The sequence below is a fragment of the Amblyomma americanum genome, chromosome 5 (genome assembly GCF_052857255.1).
Source record: "Amblyomma americanum isolate KBUSLIRL-KWMA chromosome 5, ASM5285725v1, whole genome shotgun sequence".
Classification (NCBI taxonomy): domain Eukaryota; kingdom Metazoa; phylum Arthropoda; class Arachnida; order Ixodida; family Ixodidae; genus Amblyomma; species Amblyomma americanum.
Window position 1 is genome coordinate 190,973,958 of NC_135501.1, and position 11,391 is coordinate 190,985,348.

The following is an 11,391-nucleotide window of genomic DNA, read 5'->3' on the forward strand; positions in this document are numbered from 1 at the left end:
GTCATTGAAAACTTTATTGAACCAGAAAGGTTGCGTTGTCACCGCCGTGGATGCGGTGTTGGATCTTGGCTTCACGCGATGGCCGCGACTTCGTGCCTGCAGGCGACCCCCAGTCCCCAATCCACCACCAGCCTCTAAACTTCATGTTCCGAGCTGGTTAGCGCAGTCTCCCACTGTTCTTTGTTGCTAATATGCCATTCTGGCCTAGGCCTAAGCCTGGGGCATCCGTACATCATGTGTGCAAGGTTTCCTTTTGGATCCTTACACAGGGGCACTGTGTGGTTTAAAGTTACCGGGGTACATTAGGGCTCTTTTGTGTAAGCTGGGGAATGTGCCTGTTTGAAGTTGCCTCCAAACAACCTGTTTCTGTTTATTTAGTGATTTATGCGGGGCCGGGTATATCAATACCGGTTCTTTGTAATAGTTTGTAACAATACCACCTGTGTTGAGAGCACATGGCCAGAGAAAATACTTAAGAAAGACTACTATAATAGGCACACCCGATAACTGACGCTCTATTAGAAAGACGGAATGGAAACAAGGAAAAAAATAAGCACTCGCCGAAAGCATAGGACCAAATGAAATTTCAGGAAATTAATAGGCTTACACGGCTGGACACCTGACTCCTTCCGCAAACCTGCCCCGGCGAATATCATGACGTACCAAAGCATGAACGCCTCAGGTTTTCTGTTGTGTTGCCACGTGTGTCGTCTTCGCAGCCAGACTGGACAAGCACCACGTTATTTGAGCGGTCCTTCATTTAAGATAAATATTTCACAGCAATCATGTACCAGTAATTAGCCCGATGGGTTCTTCTCGATTATACAAGCGGAAAACTAGACGGGTTTCGGCGGGGCACACTAAAAAGAAGTAACGTCCAGACCACAAAATACTATCGATTTAAAACAGTCATGGCAGTGAACGGTGGTGGCGAAAATACAGAATATAGGCGAAAATATCATCCTTTAAAGAGCACTTACATTTCCTTACAGCCGCCATTTCAATCGTCGTCATTACAAACCATTGCTTTACGTTGAGAAAATGCGTTTTAAGAGCCTGTATACTTTGCCTTACAGACGGAAGGAACATTCAGTTAAGGCCAGAGGCGGATTATAATTATTGGAGTGGGCGGTCCTATTTGAGCAATGTAAATCTATAACTGCCTTCTTGAAAAAGACTGAGCTTTTCATGGCTTCAAAAACTTCTCAACGAGGAGGCGGTGGTTGCTCGACCGCCCCTTAAATCATCCCGACCGAGCGCTTTCACTTTTATTATCTAACCAAGAGCTGTACCCGCCGCGGTGGCTCAGTGGCTGTGCCGTCTGCCTGCTGGCCATGAAGTCGCAGGAAATCGCGGGAGCGCATTTCGGCCGGAGTGAAATGCTAAATCGCGCGTTTGCTGTGCGATGTCGCTGCACGAGCAAGTTCCTTGGGTGGCCGCAGTTACTGCGGAGTCCCCTGCTTCCTTCCTCTCAGCACTCATTCACCCTTGTCCTAACGGCGCTGTTCAGGTGTCTAGCCTGGGTAGGACAATCACTTCGCGTTTTATTTCCTAGTTGTCGGGCAACACCGTCGAATCATCAACCCCCAGGGGGAGGAGGATAAACTTTATTTTCGTCGACAAAAGTAGCAGATGGTTTGGGGTTATATCCCCATCAAGTGGCCATGAGCCCGTGGCGTTCGGCGACTTCTAGGGCTATTGTCACAACCCGGATCTGTGTGTTCGAGTCGGAACTGAGCAGTGCGGCCTCCCTGGGAACTGGTCTGGATTCGAGAGCTGCAAACCTCGCGGAGGGGATTCCCGAGGGCAAGCCCAGAGTATGTGGGATAGAGTGGCATGCTGGCCACATAGTTGACAGGAGGGAGAGTAGACCCCAGGGTATATGCGGGTATATATCGCGGGGTTGGGGAAGGTGTTCGTTCGAAGTTTCCTCCATGCAACCTCTTGGGGTTTGCTGAGAAAAATATATGAGGGGGGGGGGGGGGGGGATAAGAAGTCTGCCTAAGCGGTAGTGCATGGTGATGCTATGAAATGTAATCATATGATCTCTCGCCGTTCGCAGAACGTGCGACGTCACATCCCGGTCAACGAATCCTCGGGCATGATTGTGGGCCGCCTCGTTCCCTGGATGGGATGAGTGCGCAGGGACCCAGATCAATTGGATCCGGCACAGTTGGAGATCGGTGGAGTTTAAGAGAGAGAGGGTGACGGGGGAGACCCGGTCTTTAAAGAAATTATGCATTGCAGATTTATAGTAGCTGAACATCGTTTCTTTACGCGTTCGAGTTCGTCGCTTCTGAAATGCTTGCGCGTGCTTCCACGCAGCGGCGTTGGTGTGACCCACCATCAGAGGTACATGGACTCCGAGATAACTTGATGAGCCGCAAGGAAAGTTGCACGATCTCGGAGGCCATAATCTATAAAGAGCTCTTCGCAGTGGGAACAAACGTGTCTTGAGAACACCTATCCTTTTCATCCGATTGGAAAAGCCTTTCAATTTGAACGAGAGCATTTTAGAGGGAAGTTCGTCTAGCTGGGTTCGTAACATAAAAGTTGGTGTAAGTACGGGTGGCTGTCAATACCCCTTAATTTTTTCAATTTTCAGTACCTCACTGCAATTCAAAATGATCTACTACTAGTCATAAGGATTGCAAAAATTCTATTTTAAAAAATAGTTCTGTACAACGATAAATTTACTCGCATTTGGCTAGATTTCTTCACTAGAGCCCTTCCTCCCCCTATGGACATCTCTACTGAAAGCGCCATTTATATATACGTATACTTAATGTCCAAATGCAGCGGAAGACAAAATTTTAAGTGAATATCTTGCTTTGGTTTATAGTTTATGGGGTTGTAACGTCCCAAAGCTACTCACACTATGAGGGACGAAATTTTACGAGACGAAATTATGAGGCGAAATTATGCGAGAATGGCAAGACATTCGTCGAGTTCGGACGCAAGCTGGTTGATGTCGGCTTAAACATATTTTGTGCTAAAAAAAAACAAAGGGTGCAAAAACGAAACAATCTTCACAATAAGACTAAATTTTGTTGTACATAAATTTCTTCCGTATTTGTACATGCACAGTTGGCAGAACGAAGCAGAGAAGAGAAAAGGGCGTTCGGAAAACGCGGCGCCGCCGAACAATCGATCAGAACACTCGCAGCCTGCGCGGTCGACTGCGGCGCGAAGCAAAATTTCCGCTTTCACGAACAGACCGGTTTCCATTAATCTGGAGCATGGGAGGCGAAAGTTTCACCCTCCACCGCCTTCGCCATCATAGCCGATCCGATCATTGATGTCGAGGAGCTCGGATTGAATTCTATCACGTCAGCCCGTTATTCAATAATCGGCGGCAGCAAACGGTGCCGTGGTAAAAAAAACAAAACAGCGAGCTAAAGCCGATTTTACAAGAGTCAATGCCTCGCCGCATTGGGGCATGTACATTCTCCAAGCAGCTCCTGGCTCAAACCATTTTGATGTCTCTCATGACGTCACAGACGGAAAGAGGTTTTCTCGGCGTCCAGTGGTGATGAGAAAGCTTACAGCGAGAGGACAGAGAAAATAGGTAAAAACGTTCGCGTCTTCCGCAATCGCGACATCATCCGTCACAAGAGGCGGAGAGGTATTTCATTCTCGGTCGCTGAACGCGTCACCTTCGAAGTCTCCGGTCGCATCCAGTGGATCTCTACACGTGTGCCGTGATGGAAACGAGAGGACAGCCGCGGGTTACCACGTCTTTTTCGAAACCCGTCTGCGATATTCTGACAGGCGTCACCACATGAGAGGAGGGTCTTGTCAGAATCACGGACCAGCGTATCGCACCTTTTGGGCGATCCCAGTGATGCAACATAACGCTGTCAACTTTCTACAGGGAGTACTTACTCTTGAATGATATGATGGCTAGTTTTTTTCGTGCATAAAGTGGTCAGTGCTCACAGAATTTGTTCCATCTACACTAAAAGCCCTTAATTATTTTCGAAAGGACAAGATTGGAATTCCGTTACTCGTTCAAGCATTCGTGTGTCCCTCATAATTTAATGTGAAAGCACTTCACGGGGTCAAACCCAACCGAAATTCTTGTTGCGTCGCTGACCTTGAGAGTGTAGAAATAAATAAATATTGCCACTACTGGGTTTCGAACCCGCGGCGGCGCGAACAAGCCAGTTTCGCTGGCCGCTGCACTAGAACACTATGCTATCACATAAGCCGACCACGCCTCGCGTTAAACTGCAACGCACTCTACACACACTCTGCATTAGGTCCGGACCCCGTAGAGTATCTGTTACGTGTCCAATCGGACTTATTTTTGCAAATGTGGCGGAGAGTTTGAAGGTTCCTTCACTCCCGCCACCGGTTGGCCCGGAATTGCACTTCCTCCGGGATCGGCCTTGTCTTTAGCGCGTCTTTGCTATCTTGTCTTTCTATCCCCTCTTTCAACTCTTCTACTATCTGCACGTGGTAGCGATTGTGGCTCTCTTGAGCCAGTGAGCAGGCCTGTGCACTTTCCTTTTCTTTCCTCCTGGCAACAACAGACAGACAGACAGTTCCGACGGCCAACAAACATATCGACATAATCCCAACTGCCGCCGATTTCTCCGCTTTCACATCGCTTATTCCCCATCACTTAATCTGCGAATATTTACGAGAAAACTGCACCACTGCAAGCTGCGGGTGCCTTCAGGACATTTCCGACCGTCGTCGAAGCTGACAGGCGCCACCCTCGCCTCAATAACGGCAGATTCGGCGACACTCGCACCAGCGTTCATTAACGACACTGCGTAGCGGTTTATGCAGTGACCATATACAAACACCTGCAGGACGTGTACTACGTGCGGTGATTTCGAACCAACGTTGTTGAATTAAGATCCACTATGGAGCTATATACCACCGGATCGGCGCGATGCTTCTCCATGAGTGCAGAGAGAGAACGAGAAAGAAAGAAAGAAAAAAGAGACAAAGGAAGAAAGGAAGAAAGAAAAAGAGAAAGAAAGAAGTAAGGAAGGAAGAAAAGAAAGAGAGAAAGGAAAAGAGAAAGAAGTAAGGAAGGAAGGAAAGAAATAGAGAAAGAAATGAAAAGAGAAAGAAAGAATGAAGGAATGAAAAAGAAAGAGAGAGAGAGACAGAAAGGATGAATGAATGAAAGGAGAGGAAGAAAGAAGGAAAGGAAGAAGGAAAGAAGGAAAGAAAGAAAAAGACAAATGAAGAAAGGAAGAAAGAAAGAAAAAGAGAAAGAAAGAAGTAAGGAAGAAAGAAAAGAAAGAGAGAAAGGAAAAGAGAAAGAAGTAAGGAAGGAAGGAAAGAAATAGAGAAAGAAAGGAAAGGAGAAAGAAAGAAGTAAGGAAGAAAGAAATGAAAGAGAGAAAGGAAAAGAGAAAGAAAGAAGTAAGGAAGGAAGGAAAGAAATAGAGAAAGAAAGAAAAAGAGAAAGAAAGAAGTAAGGAAGAAAGAAATGAAAGAGAGAAAGGAAAAGAGAAAGAAAGAAGTAAGGAAGGAAGGAAAGAAATAGAAAAAGAAATGAAAAGAGAAAGAAAGAATGAAGGAATGAAAAAGAAAGAGAGAGAGAGAGAGACAGAAAGAATGAATGAATGAAAGAAGGAGAGGAAGAAAGAAGGAAAGGAAGGAAGAAAGAAGGAAAGAAAGAAAGAAAGAATGAAAGCAAGAGACAGAACGGCGCTCGACAGACACCGACAACGCGCGAAGCGCACACCAGGCTTATGAAACAGCGCGCAGTACAACGCGGTACGGTGCTAGTGCGGAGGGCAGCGCACAACGCAGCAGTAGCTTTACACGTAGCCCGCAGAAGCGGCGGTATCAGCGCAACGGCGAGTAGCTGTGTATCACTCCGCCGCGAGTCGCGCACTCACATCACGCCGCTTCAGAGCCTTGTTTTGTTTCTCTGCTCTCGTGTAATGCGGCCGTTGTTTTCGTCAGCAGCTGAACGACAACCCCGGATGCGCGACCGGAGGCAGGGCGGAGACAGTGGGCCCGGATCCGCCCATGGTTATCTACACGTCGCTGGGTTTCCGCGAGAGCTCTCGGCGCAAGCCACAAGTACCGCGGCTGGAATTGCTCCGCGTGCAAAGGAGGTTAATTTCACTAATTTTCCTATGTAACCAGCACGGGTACTAACTCTTCCGGTATGTGTGTGTGGCAAGCCGTTGGTCAGTTCAAACTAAAGAGGAGCCGTGTGCGTGCACGAGGTGTTAAGTGTGGCACGGAGTGGCGTCACGCGTATTCCAGTAAAGCGGGCCCGCTGCGATGGAGAGATTCAGAGTTTTTAAGCGTAAAGCTTCACGTACGCTAAGTAAAGCAGTCATCCAGTTATTAATCGTTCAAGGTGGAACTCGCGGAGCGTTCGGTCACTGCGTGTAACTACCTGACGTCCCGTCTGTTCTCCGTCAGGTAGGTACACGCAGTGACCGAACGCTCCGCGAGTTCTACCTTGAACGATCAATAACTGGACGCTTCATTCCAGTTGTAGCCAACACAGTGCTGTGCGCGTTTTAATTCCTCCAACATGAACTAATCACGCGCACAACCTGGACACATTTCTTATTGTGTAAATAGTCTGTATATATTACTTCTCCCCCTATCCTCTGTTCTTGACCCCTCACCTCTTTCACTGCATTTCTACAATCTGCCTGCTATCCCATATTTCCGCTGCCCCAGCTCAGGTGCTTCAGTATCGATGGCAGATGCCGGGGCTAGCAAAAATCTTTTCCTTCTTTTTCTGTTATTTTAATAAAAACCACTACTACCACCATCGCGTAGGCCGGAGAATGACCTTGAACGACCTTCAGCCGAACCACGTTAGCCTTGTATGGCCATATGTGGTACGGTCATGGTGTCGAACCCTTGACCTTTAGTTGACCTTTGACAGTGGGTGACCTTTGGGTTTGCCTTTAACCTTCAGAACATCCGATGGGGTGATGTGAAGCCACGTGATGACATCCGATGGGGGTGTGGTAAGATCAAGTGATACCACGTCATAGCCACGTGGTCGTGTGGTTATATATAGAACAAGTGTCGCTAGCGTGTAGTGGAGTTGCCATGAACGAGCCTCAGACGCTTAGCAAGCCTGCTTGCTTTTCACTGAATTCCAGGGTTAACCAAGTTAAGCCGCTGCCTATTTGAGAAGAGCAGTCGAGTTGGAAATCGCGTGTCGAGAAGCAGCGGCCCTTGCCTGCCAGAGCAGAGATGCTTGCGTTTCGAGACGCTCCTTCATTACCGAGACGACGCTCGCGCCGTCGCATATGCTCAGCTTGCCTGTGGCCAAAAGGGTAGCTGCAGTAGCGTAGTCTGCATTTCACTCAAATGGCAGCGATTGTCAAGACATGTGTAGGCTTGCTTCTGTCTAGCAGTGGTTATTTTGGAACAGGTGCCTGAAAAGGGTGTGATGAACAAGTGGCGTGATGAACAGCTCAGCGCGGGGCCACAAGTGTGACACGCACTTGATAGAAGGAAGATAGGGCAGAAAGAGCAAGAAAGTGAACGAGAGAGAGAGAAAAAAGTAAATGAGATGAAAGCGCCGAATCGCAATCAACGGACGCTTGGCGACACAGGCGCTTATTAATACATCCGTGAGTAAACGACAAGAAGCAGCAAAATACCGGATTGGGAGTGTCACATATATTAAGGAGCCTAAATTAAATTTTAAAGGAAAAAGGTGTGAAGAAGACGACGCGAATTAACCGAAGAATAAAGAAGAGGACGAAGAAGCATTCGTTGAGGTGGAGAGAGATGATTGGTGGAGAAGCATTCGGTGACGTGGAGAGAGATGATTGGTGGAGAAGAGAAGAAGACGACGACAAGGCTTACGTGGACTAACACCGAGGCGATGAAAAGGGCCAGTGAGAGCGAGGCCCGGGGGGAGAACAGCAGAGAAGCGGAGGCTCCGGCGGGTCAGGGACACTGGCTGGAAGAGAGCGACGCCGGCTACTGCTCCGGTGAGCTCGCGTTCTACGACATCGCATCGTGGACTTCCTGCCGTGCCTGAGCCCGTTTCGGGGAGTCAACAGAGGACGCTACCACCTGCTACGGCCAGGGTTGTCTCCAGCGCTGTTGCCACCCATCCGGGTGGTGCCCCCAACGCCAACAACACCGGCATCATCTTCACGGACGCTTGGACCTGGAGCTTGTACGACGCAGCCAGCGACGCCAGCCCGAGCACTTCGAACACCGCCAGCGACGCCAGCCCAAGCACGGCGAACGCCGCCTCGACGCCGCCTACTGGATCCATACAACGCCGCAGCCACACCGAACGAACCGTGAGCACGAACGCCGTCCGCTAATAGTCGAACACTAGTAGTAGACGCTTGTAGCAGTGTGCCCGGGTCGTGTGTATTTATAGTCTTTGTGTTTTGTGTTAGTTTTGTTAGTTGTGTTCTAGTGTGTGTGCCACGTAGGGTGTATTAAATGTGCGTTTGTGTGGGTGCACCCGTCGCCTAGTCCATTCTTTCGGTCGGAGTGTTCTCCGGAGAGATCCGTGACAGGGAGGCTCAAAAATGCGATGAGCGAGTACTTCGGCACCAGTGCGCAACCGTTCAGTAGAAAGAAAAAGCGGACAGGCTACCCCGCTGGCTTTGGTCCGACTTCGCGCCTCGGGTACTCGCCACGTGCGGGAGGCCTCGCTGTTTCTGCCCGTACTGTAGCACGCGCCGTACAAGCACACTCGGCAGCCTTCCATCCAAATTCCGCTCTTTGCTGCAGCACGTATTCGTAAGCGCGCATCGCAAGCCGACCACCGGAGCGGGGGTGCGTGACAGCGATAACCAGCACTCGTTCCTATTAGTTAATGGGATGGCCCGGGGAGGTCGCCTAGGGCAGTGGGATTCACACGGTGGAGGCGCCCACGGTGCTCTCGCTTGCGCTGCAGTGATCTTCGTGGTATAGGCCGTCCGGTGAGCGAAATAATTCTTCAGCATCGAGCTACATAATAGGAATACCGAATCACAGCCTAGGCGGCAGGTTGCACTCTAAGCCAGAAACGACAAATTGGGACTAACTGCACCCCTCAAGTCAGTCCTCGCGACGAACATTTAGTTCATGTAGGCAGTAACTGTGGGTGATGATTCCTTTGTGCTAAGTCTCATTAGCCAGTAATGGTTGCCGTCGAATTTAGCCATGTTTCCCCCACTCCCACTCAGTCGTATATTTTGCGCACCAGTGACCGCCATTTGCGCGTACAATCTCTCAAGTTGGAAATTTACTAACCGCCCCGTATCTCTCTATCTGTTCTCTTTAAAGCGTTTTTTTGCGCGAAAGGGTGTCGCGATCAGTAGTGGTAGCGCGAGCAGCCAAATTTTCTTCGCGGGCAGAAAAAAGCAGGCTGCGTGGCCACAATGGGATTGGTTCTGCGCAGAGTAAGAAAGATAAACCTGTACAGACGCGAGCAAAAGAGATTAGCACTACCGACGTGCCACAGGAGCGGCAAATAGCAACCCTCGGAACTGTGGTTACCGACACGCCAATGACAAAAGTGCCGGGTGTGTTCGCAAAGCACGGCGCTGCGCCAGCCGCGCGGCGCGATTTTCACCGCTCCGGTGACGTCATTCTGCTAATCTTTTTTACTCGTGACTGTTCCGCGGCCGCGCCACCAGAGTAGCTTTGATCCGCGTTGCATATCTGTTTACAACCACTCTAAGAAAATAAATAACAATGACGGTTTATGGATAATGTGGGTTTAATGTCCCAAAGGGACTCAGGCTATGAGGGACGCCGTAGTGAAGGGTTGCGGATATTTCGACCACCTGGGATTCTTTAACGTGCACTGACATCGCACAGTACACGGGCCTCTGGCAATTTTCCTCCATCCATATGCGACCGCCCCCGCCCGGATCGAACACGCGTATTTTGGGTGAGCAGCCTTGCGCCATAACCACTCAGCCACTGCGGCGGCTCAAAATAGGAATCAATTCTTGAAGATACACGGAAGCTGCACTGCATTGACATGTGCCTCACAGCGAGTGATTCTGTGAAGAGACTTGCTTCAGCGTGACCGGGCTGCAGCATATCCGTACTGTGTTCCTGTAGTAACGTAAGCCTCCCTGTAAGAACACTTGGGCGACCTGTATTTCTTAGTACTCCGTGCAGCAGAGCAGGGCCTTCCGTGGCTTACCTTAGAAAAATATCTCCTGCTCTTCTGGGAGATGCTCACGAGAGGAAACGGCTTTCTTAATTAGAACTTAACCAAAATTCGCACACTTTTTTTTTTCAAAACGGTCAGTCTGCCTTTCGTTAACGTCAATCGAAGCCGAACCACACCGACGTTTCGGCTTCCAGGATTTTCTAGTCAGTTCGGCTTAAAACCTCTCTCTGCAAATAGTGCTTGACTTTGTTCGCTTTTTGTTTTCACTCCATGGCGCAACTGCGCTGTACACGTTCTCAGAGATGTGGCCGATGGATGACCACTGAGTGCAACTCTGTTACTTTATTGAAGTCGCGGCCAAAGCGACCGTCGGGTCTTCGAGGCTGCTGCGTTTCAAAGTTTCATTTCACGCTAAACGAGGCAGAAGTGAGAACCAAGGAAAAAATTGGCAGTGGCCAACTTGGCTAACCGTGGAATCAGCGAAAATCTTCTGCACACGTGGTTACACATCACGTGGCTTCACATCACCCCATCGGATGTTCTGAATGTCAAAGATCAACCCGAAGGTCACCCAATGTCAAAAGTCAGAGGTCAAAGGTGAACTAAAGGTCAATGGTCAAGGTCAGAGTTCAAGGGTTAGAGACCATAACTGTACCACATATGGTTATACGTGGCTATCCTTGGTTGGGCTGAATGTCGTTCAAGATCGTTGTGCTGCCTACGCGAAGACTGCTTTGCATAACGTAGTGAGGCTGTTCGCTTCAAAAATAAAAGAGAATCACTCAGGATTATTCAGCCTGACCCGCTTTTCGTCTGCGATCGAGAAGGTGAGACGACGGCGAAATGCGCCAAAGCCTCTTCCGACAGCCGTGGCGCTCGTCTGCTGCAACGCTAGGAAGAACGCGTCATCATTTCCAATCTGCGGAGCGCGGCAGCAGAACGGGAGGCGGCTACGGGCTTGCGCATTTCTCAGAGTTAGCCTGATGAGGCAGAGTTTGCCCCGACACGGAGATAGTGTAACGCAGAATAAAGAGAGCAAGAAAGGAAGGAGGGAAAGAGACTGGTGCTCACTCTTTCTTCAGCACCCGAGGAAAGAAATGGAAGCTGAACTGAAAGCAGACAGGCAAAGACAGAAGAAGCAAGGTAGGGACGAAAGTTAGAAGAAAGAAATAAGAAGAGATATCTGCACACGTCACCTACCTTACGATAAAGTTGCCACGAAAAGAATTTACTGGGAGTAGCATCAAACTGGCACAGCCTCGTCATTTCCCATCCTTTCGGAACGCGGTCATAATATGTCG

General features: G+C 49.2%; 1 pseudogene; it reads left to right on the forward strand.

Moving 5' to 3' along the window:
- The first annotated feature begins 4,246 nt into the window (after positions 1-4,246).
- Positions 4,247-4,399, forward strand: LOC144135607 (U2 spliceosomal RNA; annotated as a pseudogene).
- Positions 4,400-11,391: the final 6,992 nt, after the last annotated feature.